At 33.7% G+C, this 15,138-nt stretch overlaps 1 pseudogene; it reads right to left on the bottom strand.

The window, feature by feature from the left end:
* Positions 1-2,383: 2,383 nt before the first annotated feature.
* Positions 2,384-14,273, bottom strand: LOC103609624 (annotated as a pseudogene).
* Between the last annotated feature and the right edge of the window lie 865 nt (positions 14,274-15,138).

Genomic DNA, 15,138 nt, shown 5'->3' with positions numbered 1-15,138 from the left:
GTATAAAAATATAAATGTAGTTGGATGTCTGTATATCAGAAAAATTTTCAATGTTTATCTCTTCAAATTTACTTATTCATGTTTTTTCCCACCAAATTCTGCGATTCCCATTAGATATGTGTGCCCAAGCAATAAATTATCTGTTTCTTACATTATATATTTTTTCATTTGTCTTACTGTTTTATGCTATTTTCTCCTCTGAAAATCTTTTAATATATTTTTTCTCTTCAACTATGTTTAACCTATTATTAACACATTAAGATCCTAATTTCACAAACCAAATTTTTAAAATTGTATTTCTATTTAGTTCTTTTTTTTTAAATCACCATGGTAAAATATCATGATGCCTAATTCAATGTGAATTTTTAAAAAAATTTTGCCCCTTAAACATAAAGTGTGTAGTAGATTTACAATATCCACTCAGGAATTCTAATTGGTAAGTTTATTGTACATGATTTCAACTTGTCTTTCATATATTACAGTCTTGTAATGGATTTGATAAGCTTTCCTTATGTACCATATATTACATTCAAAAGTTCATGTGTGGAAATTAGTGGAGGCCTACAATGTTTTGGTATTCACCAAGACATTATTTTTGTTTCCAATAGGCATTTAGAACACAAATCTAGTACAACCTGCATACAATCTCCAGACTTAATGTTTCCTGAGCCACTTTGGTAAGTCATGTCTCAGTTTCAGACTGAGAAAGTTATGGTTTATCACCTAACCACTTAAGCACCTGCGTGTATGTGTCCATGGTCTGAATCCACATTAGGGAATGTTTTCTCTGAATCTACATCTTTTGGTTTACCTTACATTTGACTTTACCTACAGGTCTATGAGGCCATAGAAGGTGCAGATCAGCTTCTCTGCAAAAGGCTCTAGGACAAATCATCCACAAATATCTCGATCATCTCTCTGAAATTCTGGCTTGGCTTTGAGGTTGGCCTACTTTAAATTTTGCTTCGAAGACAAAAAAACATTTTTTTTTTATACTGCATGCACCTAGTAGCTGATCCTCAGATAGATTTTTTTTTTAATACTGTTTCAGTAAGAAGTGCAGCAAAATTTACTATTCAAGGCAATTGAAAGCTAAACTCAGAATGATCCTCTTACTAACATTACCATCGCTGCCATTGCAAAATAGCAACTCAAAGCCTTTCTTACCTTCATTACATATGTAAATGCTTGGGTGCTTTTCGACTTTTCTCAAAGTGTACAACTAAGTAGAATAGCATGAGTCAGAATCTCTCTTTTCGACCTCTGTAAAATGTTAAGATTGTAGAGAACTACATATATGTTTTTGGTCATATGCCTTAACTCTCAGCAATAATCCTGCTTTTCACCTCACAATGTATCACTTTGCAATTAGAAACTACTCCTGACTTGGTGTAGCTTGTTGATGCTCTCATTAAGATGGATTTTTCATATTTTCATATTTCATCCTACTCTTTGGATCACCTAAACCTATTGCTTGGTGGGAATTATTTATGGCACCATTACCAGAATCCACAAAGTTTATTCTTTTATGTTTGTTTTTTAAATATTTTTAATAAAATATGACTGACCTTCTCAATTTAATTTGACTGTATACTTCTGAGTCTAAGGTTATTCATCCCTGTCACATGATAAACAACTAGGCTTTTACTAAATGTCCTTTAGATCCTACTTGATAATTAAATTGAATGCTATCATGAAAATAACTTTTCTCTTTAACTTCAAAATGAATTATTTATTGATATTGTGTTATAAATGTATAATTATACAAATTATATATATATATATATATATAATGAATTTGAAAAAAAGAAATATATATATATGAGGATAATCTCTTAGGTAACGTTTTCAAATATTAATTCTGCCATGTTTTAGGCTATTTCCTTTCTTTTTCTTCAAACAGATATTTTACAGAAGGGAAAATGCTAGAGAGCATGGTATTTGAGTATTTTTACAAGATTTTCAAACATACACTTTATTTCTTTATTATAATGGAAATATTAACATATTAAAAAAACTGAGAAGAAAGTACAGTAAAAAGAAAACAAATGGGCCAGCCTGGTGGCGCACTGCTACAGTGCGCCGCTTGGGAGCGTGGTGGCGCTCCCGCCGAGGGTTCGGATCCCACATACAGACCGGTTCCCGCTCACTGGCTGAGCGAGGTGTGGGTGCGACACGGAGGGTTGCGATCCCGTTGCCGGTCCCGGTCCCGTCCGGCACGGGCGCAACACTGAGCGTTGCAATCCATTGCCGGACATGAAAAAAAAAAAAAAAGACAAAAAGGAAAAACAAAACAAAACAAAACAAAACAAAACAAATAAATAAGCCTACATCTAAGATAATAATATTTATATTTCATGTGTACTTTGTTAATTATTTAACTTTATGTATGTTTATCACTAGTTACACCTATAAGTCTATTTATTTCTGTAACTTCCATCTATAGAGAAATAAATACAGAAAAGGTGGACTTATTTTATAGGTTGAAATCAGTATATTGGCTTTTACTTTCTCCCCAATACCTCATAAATCCAATAATAATAGTAATAAGAATAAATCAATAATTCAAATAACAAAGTCACATTGTTAAAGACAATGTAAAAATAAATGCTATTTAATATGATTTTACTATAATTTCAGAAATATGCAAAGGGGGTGAGGGAGTATAGACTGATAAAGCAGAAAAAGCTTAGCTACAACTGAGAATGACTTGAAGCACAGATCTAATGAATAGGTAACATAATTTTTAGAGTGCAAGAGAGGTTCTGGCTTCAAATTTAACAAGTAATAGAAAGAAGATAAGTGATTTCTTGAAAGGTATTAAATTTAAATTTTTATTTATTTATTTTTATTGTTATTAATATACATGAGATACAAATTACCAGAAATTGCTTTTTACCCTGTCGCCACCCAATTGTTCCCCAAACACTATTCCTGTCCTCCTGTCCCCCACACCCCACTCCAGTTTGCAGCCCAAGAAATGTTCCCTCCCTCTGTAAGACTATTGTACTACTGTGGTAATGGCATTAACTGCTCTCCTGAATATTATGATTTATTTCAAAGCTATAATAATTAAGAACATGTACATTGCAAATACTTTTACAAAATATACTAAAGAGTTATGAAACTGAATGGGGTAGATTGAGTGATCTGGTCCAATTATTCACCATTGCTCTGTGTTCATAAACTTTTTGTAATTCATTGCTGGTAAAATGTATTTCTTCACTCTTGGATTAGAACTCAGCTATATGACATGGTCAATGATGTCTTGGCAGGATTAAAAGTGTGGCAATTCTTACCTTAGTTTCTATGAGATCTGGAACATTTTCTCTGAGCCTCTTACTTTGTAACATTTCCATAAATAACAAACTAGTCCCAAGATGGTGAAAGAAATGTGGAGCAATCCACACTGACACAACTGTGGTATGAACCAGAACATTCCTAGCCTCTATGACCAGAAGTGAAGTCACCTTAGGTGACCCATAGATTTTTTAAAATAAATGATTTTCCTTTTAAGCCATGGTTATGGCTAAGTTAAAAAAAATGTTTGCAGCAATAGCTAACAGTAATGCTGATAACACATATACGGACATGCAGTTTATAACAAAGTTGCTGGGTTTGCAGACCAAAGAGATTACAGATTTGTTTTTCGGTAGGTATCATGGGCAATGGAATATTCACATGGTAAAAGTAAAGTAAGTTATGAATGTTGGTGTTCACTATAACTCTGCTATGCTGGGTTTGGTCAAGATTGTCTCAACTTCCAATATGTTCTCACTGCAGGACCTATATGGAAGGAAGACTCACTATTGGTGATATGCTGGCACCAGGTGGAAGACATAAGCCTAAGGAGAAACAAATTCTTACCACACATGGTATTTAAAGTTTCTTCTATGATGTAGTCTACAACACATTTGCTCACTGTGCATTATTCAAAACAAGTCACATGGGAATTATTGTCTCTCTGCCTACAGGGCAACATGACAAAGACAAACAGAGAACTAATTACATTGAACAAATAAAACAATCTACCATAGACCCAAAACTAATACCATCCACAAAAATAATTGCAAATGACTCTTTAAGAAAAATGTAAAAAACAAAATAAATTATCAAATATAATATAGAAGAATGGCTTTTTGACCTTACTTGTAGATAAATACATAATATACAAAAGACTTCCAAAAATTAGAATAAAGACAAATAATTTAAAAGCAGGTTGGTTAAATGGCATATGAAGGCACTTTACAAGAGAAAAAAAATCACTAAAATGTTGAAATGTGACCTGTCTCAATAATCAGAAATATTCAAATTAAAGCTACAGTAAAATATTTTACATAGAGCCAATTGGTTAAAATCAGAAATTCTGATAATACTAAGTGCTGGTGATCAAGAAGATCATATCTTTAGAGCTAGTAAGCATTGCTATTATGAATGTCAATTGGCACAACCACTTTGATAATGTGAGAAATAATTAAATGCACAATATTTTTAGGTATAAAGTCCACTATAATGAGGACTTGTTTGAGGTACAAAGGTTTATATGCCTAAAACTGAAATAATCCAAATGTTCATCATAGTAGACTGCATTAAAGAAAAAAATGGAATATTTATACCATAAAATATTAAATGGAAATAAATGAAAAGAAACTATGAGTATACACAAGTTGAATATAAAGTTATAATCTTTGCCTATAAAGGTTAGATAAACAGAATAAATAATGCATTGCATCATTCTCCTTAAATTTACACAAAGATAATGTTAATACCCAGAATTCGAGAAAAATAGTTAGATAGTGAATCCATATAAAAAAGTGACTACATCATTAAGAGAAAAGTCATCCCTTTGACTATTGCTGGGAGTGGGAGAAAAGTGCTGGTAATTTCTAGGGTGTTCATAATGTTCTACCTATTGATCTATTGGGGAGTTACATAAATGTTTGTTTAAAAAGTACTTTTCAGCCACAGAGTTCCTGGCACCATAGGGGAAGGAACTGTGGCTACAGCCAGGCAAGTGTCCACTCCCAGAGGGGCCCCAGCCACCATTGACCCCAAACCTGAGGCAGCAACAGGCAGCTGGGTGTCAACAAAACTCCCTGATATTGTTCCAGACACCAGGATAGAACAAATAGACTGCAATAGTCTTACCCGCAATGACTAAATACCAGTGGTGAGATACTTGGGCTGGAGACCAGCTCCACAGGATTCATTGGACCTGAATAGGTGGTGCGCATTTGGTAATAAAAGAAAGACATGGACCACAGATGTCTAGTGCAAGTGTGGACAACAACCACATGAATCTTGCTTTATGTATATCTTTTTACTTAATCTTTTACACACTGATTTATCTTTTAATCAAAATATTTCTTATTTTGTTTCAATTGAAAAAGAAAGGTCAAAACGTTCCAAGGCACTCATTCTGTGAAAAAAAAAAAAAAAAAATCTACTCTTGCATCAATAGTTCACCCCAAAGACTGTGGCTTGTGGCCAGGAAACTATACAATAGCAACATGCTTGAAAAGTTAGACTTTTGGTCTGAATCATAAACCTTAACCTTCTTAGCTTACAATTTAACCCCTTTTTAGTCTTATTTATACTCACTACTCTTAATTTTAATAGCATTGATTAATTATGGTTAACAATTTAATATTGCCTATACTCTATATTGATCATTTTAATTTATAATCAAAATCACAATGTTTATAACATGAATATTATAAAATTTAACTATAAATGTTTATTGAATTTCTATGTTATTGTTACAAATTTTGTGTTACAAACTGATTTAAACAAAACCTATTAATATCATATTTTGCTTGTGTTTCTCTACTATTTAACTTATTTTTTTTATAATGAAATGTTTTACTTCCCTTCCAATAGACTTCAGAAACAGCACAGGGGACGAAGTGAAAAGTTAAATGGTCCTACTCAAACTAACAAAAACCACACTATATCATTCTTATTATTACTAGGGAAATAATATGTTCTTGGTAAATCAAGTGAAACTGTGGGAATGGGGAAAACAAAGAAATCTGTAAATGTTTATGATCAAATAGTTGTAAACACCACTGCACTCGGACCACTGTCTCCCTGGGGGATGTGGATAGAAATCCAACATAATAACTTCATTCCACATGCACAAAAGCATGATCACAACTATAGAACTAGTTATTCTAAAGTTATGGGTCAATGCACACATCACTAACAGGAAAAATCAACAAGAAAATAAAATCAAGCCAACCTATACCAGGAACATACATCAAAAACACCTCTAATATTGACAATGCCTTTGAAATAAACCAATTAATTTTGATATATTATTATCATGTTCTTTAAGAAACTCCAGGGCCCTTGTTATCTCCCAAAGCCATACTAAGTCAAAAGGTTAGGTTGTTTAATTCTGGGAAGCCTTGTCAAGTAACCAAAGGTGAACAAACAGGAAATTCCACAGAGCTGTGTCACACACATGGGACCCCCTTGCAGCCTGTAGAACAAGGGGTATCACTACTCAGGCTCCCATTCTGTTCTCTATAGCAGAATGGCTCTCAACATACTAGAAATATGAAAACCAGGAAAGTAGGACACCACAAATGGAATATAATAACTCTCAAGTTCTAGATCCTATAGAACAGGAAGTCCTTGAAATGACTGACAAGGAACTTCAAGCAATGATCCTAAGGAAACTAAATGAGAAACAAGAAGACTAAGTTAGACAATGCAACAAAAGAAAAAAGTATACAGGACCTGAAGGAGGAAATCTACAAAGAAATCTGAACAAGGATGTAGCAGAGCTGGTGGAGCTGAGGGACTCAATTAGTGAAATAAAAAACACAACAGAGAGATTAACCAGCAGGCTGGATCAAGCAGAAGAGAGAATGTCTGACCTTGTTTGAAATAACACAGGCAAACAAAGCTCAAATATCCAAATAATGTGAATTCCAGAGGGGGAGGAAAAATGAAATGGCATTGAAAACATATTCAACTAAATAATAGCAGAAACTTTCCAGGTATAGGGAGAGATGCAGATCTTCAGATACAGCAAGCTCAAAGTTCCCTCAACCTATTCATCCAAAAAAGGTCCCCTCCTAGACATGTTACAGTCAAACTGGCAAAACTCAGAATCAAAGAGAAAATCTTAAAAGCTGGAAGACAGAAGCATCAAGTAACCTATAAGGGAACCCTTATCAGAAAAAAAACCCATCAGACTTTTCATCAGAAATCCTAAAAGCCAGAAGTGAATGGGATGATATATTCAAAATACTAAAAGACAGAAGTTGCCAGCCAAAAATACTTTACCCAGCAAGGCTATCCTTCTGAAATGGAGGACAAATAGTATATATCCCAGACAAGCAAAAGCTGTAGGAGTTCACTACCTTATGACCAACCTTACTAGAAATTCTCAAGGGAGTACAGGGTCTGCTACCTGAAAAATAACCATCACTACGATGAATACACAAGATAGAAAAAAAAACCACAAGTAAAATAAAATATTCCCCAAAAAAGAGGAAAAAAAAGTTTATCCAACAAACACAGAAGAGAAACAGTAAATCAGAAAGGACAAAAGATATTTAAAACATCCAAACAAAAATCAATATAATGCCATAAGTAAATCAATACCTTTCAGTAATAACTCTTAATGTAAAAGGTTGGAATTCCCCACTCAAAAGACACAGACTGATAGGATGAAAAAGGTGGACCCAACAATATGCTGCCTTTGAGAGACCCACCTCACCTGTAAAGACACACATAGACTACAAGTGAAAGGATGGAAAAAGATATACTATGCAAGTAGAAAGTAAAAAAGATCTGGAATAGCAATTCTTAGATAAAATAGACATTAAAACAAAACCATAAAAAAAGGATAAAGAAAGCCACTACATAATGATAAAAGGATCTATCCAACAAGAAGATATATAACAGTCATAAATATTTATGCACCCAACATTGGAGCAGCCAGATTTATAAAGCAAACGCTATTAGACCTGAAGAAAGAGATACACACCAATAGCATAACAGTTGGGGATCTGAACACCCCAATCTCAACATTGGACAGATCATCTAAGCAAAAAATATACAGAGAAACAGAAGACCTAAACAACACTTTAGCACAATTAGACTTGGTAGATATATACAGAACATTTCATCCAAAAACCTCAGAATATTCATTCTTCTCATGAGCACATGGAACAATTTCCAGGATAGACCACATATTAGGTCAGAAATCATGTTTCAATAAATTTTTTTTAAATTGGAATTATTTGACATATTTTTTCAGACCACAATGGATGAAAACTAGAAATCCATGAAAAATAAACCTCTGGAAACTGTATAAATGCATGGAAATTAAACAGCGTTCTACTTAATGATTTCAGCAAAGTTGCAGGATACAAAATCAACACTCAAAAATCAGTAGCATTTCTATATTCTAACAATGAAAAAGAAATCAAGAAAGCTAGCCCATTTAGTATAGCCACCAAAAAAATAAAATACCTAGGAGTAAATGTAACAAAGGATGTGAAAAATCTCTACAATGTGAACTACAAACCACTGTTGACAGAAATTAAAGAAGACACAAGAAGATAGAAAGATATCCCATGCTCTTCTGTTGGAAGAATTAATATTGAGAAAATGTCCATACTACCCAAAGTTATCTACACATTAAGTGCAATCCCCATCAAAATTCCCCATCAATGACATTTTTCTCAGAATTGTAAAAAACAATCATAACATTCATATGGAAGAACAAAAGACCATGAATAGCCAAAGCAATCCTGAGTAAAAAAATAAAAAATAAAAAATAAAGCTGAAGGCATAACACTGCCTGATGTTAAAATATACTACAAGGCTATAGTAATGAAAACAGCACAGTACTGGCCTAAAAACAGACAAAGGGACCAATGGAACGGAATAGAGAATCCAGAAATCAACCCATGGCCCTACAGCCATCTCATCTTTGACAAAGTCTCCAAGACTACACACTGGGGAAAACACTGCCTCTTCAATAAAAGGTGATGGGAAAATTGGACATTCATATGTAGGAGACTGAATTCACATCCGTACCTCTCATCATATATCAAAATCTACTCAAAACGGATAAAAGAATTAACATATGCCATGAAACAACAAAACTCCTTAAAGAAAATATAGGAGAAACATTCCGGGAAGTATGATTGTGTACAGACTTTATGAATATGTCTGAAAAAGCACAGGCAACCAAAGGGGAAATAAACAAATGGGATTATATCAAACTAAAAGCTCTGCAGAGCAAAATAAACCATTAACAGAGCAGAAAGACATTCAACGGTGTGGGAGAAAATATTTTCAAAATATACATCTCACAAAGGATTAATAATGAGAAGATACAAGGAACTCAAACAACTTAGCAAAAAAACAAGTAACTCAATTAATAAATGAGCAAAGGAGCTGAATAGGCATTTCTCAAAGTAAGATATAGGAATGTCTAGCAGACACATGAAAAAATGCTCAACATCACTCAGCAGTCAGTAAATGCAAATCAAAACCCTTGAGATAACATCTCACTTCAGTTAGGATGACTAATTTTCAAAAGACTGAGAATGACAAATGCTGCCAAGGATGCAGAGAAAAGGGAACCTTCCCACAGTGTTTGTGGGACTGCAAAATGGTGCAGCCTGCAAATAGTATGTAGGTTCCTTAAACAATAACAGATATATGTTCCATATGACCTAGCTATTCCACTGCTGGGTATATACCCAGAGGAATGGAAATCATTATGTCAAAGGGATATCTGTACTCCCATGTTTATTGCAGTGCTATTTGCAATAGCCAAGGGTTGGAACCAGCCTAAATGTCCATCATCAGATGAGTGGATAAAGAAAATGTGGTATATCTACACAATGGGTTACTACTCTGTTATTAAAAAAAATGAAATACTACCATTCACAGCAACATGGATGGGCTTTTAAAAAGTAAATATAGAAATGAACGGGGGGGTGGAAGAAGAAACAACAATCACAATTCCTCAATTTGGTAAAGAGAAGTGAACAGATATGATGTTGATGGGGGGGTGATGGAGGGAGTAAAAGGTATTGGTAAAGGGACATGAAAATCAACTATACTGTACATTGATAAATTAAAATTAAAATAAATAATTTAAAAAGTAATTTTCAATATATTTTTAATTAAAAGTGATGAACTCAGAGAGAAAAGCAAATGTGACATTTTGCAAATAGTTAGATTTACATTATAAATATTAAAAATAACTATTGGACATTACTAAAGTGGGAGATTTAATTAACTGATCATATGCTTTAAAATATACATAATCTATAACTGGTGGCTTATATAAGATTAATAAATAAGGAGAGTATTTTTACATTTTATTAACTGATAAAGGTCAACTTAATGACAATGATGACTCAGAGGGGAGACACTTGAAGAAGTAGATTTAAAATTGCAACAAAGGGGAGACACTTGAAGAAGTAGATTTAAAATTGCAACAAAAATAATATGATTTATTGACAGATATATGTGGAAGTTTATAACTAATAAATAATGTTTTATATTTCAGCCACTGAGTCAATGATAGTGGATATCACTTACTGAGAAGAAAAAGACTGGTAGGAGAACTAAGTTTGTGGTTAGAATTAGTGACCTAAAAACACACTGTACTAATCATTGTCTTTTTATCATTCACTAAAGGACATAAGTAGTGTTAGAAGTAAATTGATTTTTATCTTAATATTCAGTGTTCTTTCAAAACATTTCAAATATATTCATAGTGAAAAATAAGTGATGCATACAAATAGTAATAATATATTCAACATATGCCTACTTAAAGCCACAGATAATATTTTACATAACGTAAATTCCAATGTCCTCATTTGACTTCAAAGGAAGCTTTAAGATCAAACAAGAAGTGTTCCTTTTTAAAACTTTCTGAGTCAGAGTTGTTTATGAAGAGTTGAGTAAGGATCTTGTAAACACAGTAATCTTCTGGGTTTGCAGCACTTTTACTATGCAAAATTTAAAGCTAAAACATAGCATAAGTTCCATTTTTCATAATTCCCTCCATATAGCGAACTTCATAATCCTGACATCCATAGAGTCAAGGGAAACGATTTTGAAGTGTGTTTCTTTATAAAACATCCAAAGAAGAAGTGAATCAGAATGCTTTATAGTAAACCAGAGATATTTGTAAGCCATTCACAACACTGAACACTGTGGTATACATGATGATTACTTGATTTAAAGAATAATTGTATATTCTCTTAACATAAAGCTAAACTATCAAGAATGTATAGGAAAAAATTGAGCATAATTGGAACATAAAGAAATGTACATTTATATGAATTATGTTGACGGAGAATGCTGTTTGGATTTGATTAACCTCCTTCACATCTTTGTTCCTAAGGCTGCAGATAAGGAAAAGCAACATGAGGATCATGATTGTAAAAAGCACAGTGACTTCTTTTACAAGGAGCCATGAGCTCTTGCAGTTGGGCACACAGTAGAGTGGGAGGATAATTCCATTGAAAATGGTGATGGCAGTCAGTAGGGAAGCGCTGGTGTACAAGGCTTTCCAAAGTCCACCAGTGGAAAGCATCTTGTAGCTAGTCGGAGGCGAGGATGGTCAGGAGACTACAAGCCCCACTGAATGCAGAAATGACTAAACATATCATCTGGCTGAAACAGGGCAAAGCAGGATACAGAGAGGATGGCAGAGTACTCACAGCCAAACTGATCTGTGATGTTAGATGCACAATAAGATAGTTCCAAAAGAGAATATGTGAGTATCAAGGAACAGAGCCTACCCCATATGGAAGTTTCAGCCAACAGGAAAGCACAGAGCTTAGGAGACATAGCAATTGTGTAGACATGGGGTTGCAAACAGCCACAAACTAGTCATACGCCATCACTGTTAACATTTCTGTAATCATAGAGGTGCAGCAAAAGAAAAATTCTAACATGCATCCTTTGAAGAAGATACATCTGTTTTGTTCATCTAATTTCTAGCTGTTTGGATGTGAATATATCAGAATGACAAATAAACAATAAGGGTAAATGGCTTAGGAAAAAGTACATGGGTGTTTGAAGTATGGGATTAGTCTTTACATCTACAATTATGCTCAAGTTCCCCACCAGAGTGACTGCATAGATGTCCAAGACCACCAGGAACACAGGCATCTGGGGGTGCAGATAATCGGGAAACCCTATTGGGTGAACATGATCAAAGAGCTCTGGTTTCTCTGTTCCAATCCAATGGCTCTTGATTTAGACAGAAAAGAAAGGAAAAGTGAGGAGCAGAACTCGAGGGTGTGGGATGGGAGGAAGTCAGGAGAGACTCATTTCAACTAGTAAAGACAAAAATGTAGTCAGTTTACATTCAAAGTGTTCTGCTTCATTTGGATCCTTACTTGACAGCTTACTAACATTTTGATTATGGGCAATAAGCTTTATCCTCCCATACTTTTGTTTTCTTATCTTGAAAATTTAGAAAAGATTCTGGTACTAAATATTATTATTTCTGATAATTTACCTTTTAATATATGTACTACTTGAAGCATTAAATGCTCCAAGAAATAATATAACTATATGAGAAGAAAATCACAACACAAAATCAGAAAGCAATTGAACATAACATAGTGGCCATGTTATCATGGGAGAAGAGGCATGGAGAAGATTACATATTTTTAATACATAAAGAATGGCATAATAGTAAATCCCTTTGGGAAAATATACAATTTAGCAGACATTCACAATTTTGCATTGGCATATTGAATTTTTATCTATTCTATGTACATCCTATTGTTAAATACTCAGAGAACATCTAAACAAAAATTTCTATGATCACTAAGTTCTCACTCACCATATGGTCATTTATGCACCACAGAATACTCAATGATGTAAAACTGTCTTGAGGAGGTATTTTGGAGATATTCTTACTTAAGTGTTTTACATTAATTGTTTTCTGCTGGTCCTGCAGTCTGTTTGTTGTGCATGTTGTTTTAACAGAAATAAACCACCAATTATTTTTCGGCAATTATAAACCACAAATAATATAGGATTCAAAAAAGGGATTGCTCATAGAAAAGCAGCCCAAACCCATTTTTACACAACAAACTTAGGTTTGGTGGTCAAGGATGACTGAAATAATATGTGCAATTGAAAAATATGAACTCTTTGTTTCTGTAAATCGGCAGGAGTCTGAATATTAGAAATTACACATGATTAATACCACATCTAAAACAAAGAAACTGGTTCTAGATATGCATTTGAGACCTAGTAATTATTATGTTGCCATTTTGAACATATCTATAAATGGTAGCACATTAGATTTGTCTGTGACAAGCAGGAGCCTACCATCAAATCTACCATGACTAATCCCATACACAGAGCACCAGCTCTGTGATCACACACACCTCAAGGCATAGTAGATTTGGTTGACATTTGGGTGGACTTGATTTATTTAGTCACATGTGCAGACAATAAAAAAAGCATGTCTTGCATTCAATAATTTATATTAGTTTTATTGATCACAACCATGCAGGGTAAGAATTTTGAGGTATGATCTGCTACTAATGCAAGGCACCTAGATGAAACCGTTATATCAGCAATAGTTCTAGAACATGGAATGGAGAAAGAATCCCTGGAAATGTTAGATCATGCTCTGCCTAATAGAAACAAAGAGACCTTTTTGAGGTGTCTAAACCAAGATTCAGGCAAGACTTGGCACTGGGCAAAGGCAGAGAATCCCTATCGATTTTCACATGTCTTGTGTTTAGCCTTCAGTATCAATATTTCTATTCTCCATTCCTTACATTAAAGCTCCTGTCCCCACATCTAATGACACCTCTTCAAACTCTGTCATTGAAACAAACCACAACACTACTATCATAGTCTTCCTAATTTCAAAATTTTTCTTAGGATGTCCTTTATTAGTACAGACTTTTCTTATAATTTTCAGGTGCTAATTGATATAGCTCTACTTCTGGAGTTCATAGAAATAGTAACGCTGGTTTACTCTCTTTCACAATATAGACTTTGAAATGTTGTAAGATATCTTACATAGTCCTCTTGCTTTTTCCTTCGTAAATATCTTTATTGTTTTTATGTTTGTTTCATTTACTCTCTCACAAGGGTTACTAAATATGTCAGAGGGTCTACTCAATCTTCTTGCTATAACATGTTTAGCTTCCTTTAATTTTCTTTAAAGTTATATAAGGTTGAATGTGCATGAAAATATTATTTATGTGAATATTATAGTGATTACGTGGTGTGATGCTATCACTCATGATGCTAGTAGTTTTGTTAAAATGCTCTATGAAATAACTAAATTTGCATGTCAGTTGCTGAACTATTATCAGGTTTTTAACCATGGCTATTCTGTTTTTTTTCATGTTTCATTTTCGTTTGGGTTCTTTCTCTAAATTGTGTGCAATCAAATCACAAAAAAAGATTTTAAGTTTTCTTAAATAAACTGTTCCAATAAGTGTAACATCAGTGGACTAAACTAAAATATCCAGAACTCCAGTGGAAAAACTGATGAGCAAAGGAAATTGCTAATAATTATCAAAAAGAAAAGAAATTCCTTACATGAGATTGAATATCTAATGAAGATAATGTTTCCATGACTTTTACTTAAAACATTGTTGGATCTTTACTTAAATGTTTTATTTTCATGATTTCAGGAAACTTTTCCTCTTTTTTTTTTTTTTAAGTCCTACTATATCTTTATTTATTTATTTATTTTGTCAATATACAATGTAGTTAGTTATTGTGTCCCAACAACATGGATGGACCTTGAAAGAATAATATTAAGTGAAACGAGTCAGGCAGTGAAAAAGAAATACCACATGTTCTCACTTATTGGAGGGAGCTAAAGGTGAATGAATCAATTCACACACATACATACACACACACACACATACACATACACACACTCTCACACACACAAAAAAAAACACACAAACAACAACAACAACAACAACAAAAACCGTGGGGGGGGGAGAAGAAGATATAACAACCACAACTTTTTTTTTGTTTTGAAGTTCTTACAACAAGAAAATGGAGGGGACACACCTGGGTGGGAGGGGGGAGAGGGAGGAGGGAGGGAGGTTTTGGTGATGGGACACAATAACTAACTACATTGTATATTGA

This window comes from Galeopterus variegatus, unplaced genomic scaffold (genome assembly GCF_000696425.1).
Source record: "Galeopterus variegatus unplaced genomic scaffold, G_variegatus-3.0.2 Scaffold9869, whole genome shotgun sequence".
Taxonomy (NCBI): domain Eukaryota; kingdom Metazoa; phylum Chordata; class Mammalia; order Dermoptera; family Cynocephalidae; genus Galeopterus; species Galeopterus variegatus.
The sequence above is the reverse complement of the archived record's forward strand: the minus strand, read 5'-3'. Positions and strand labels throughout refer to the sequence as shown.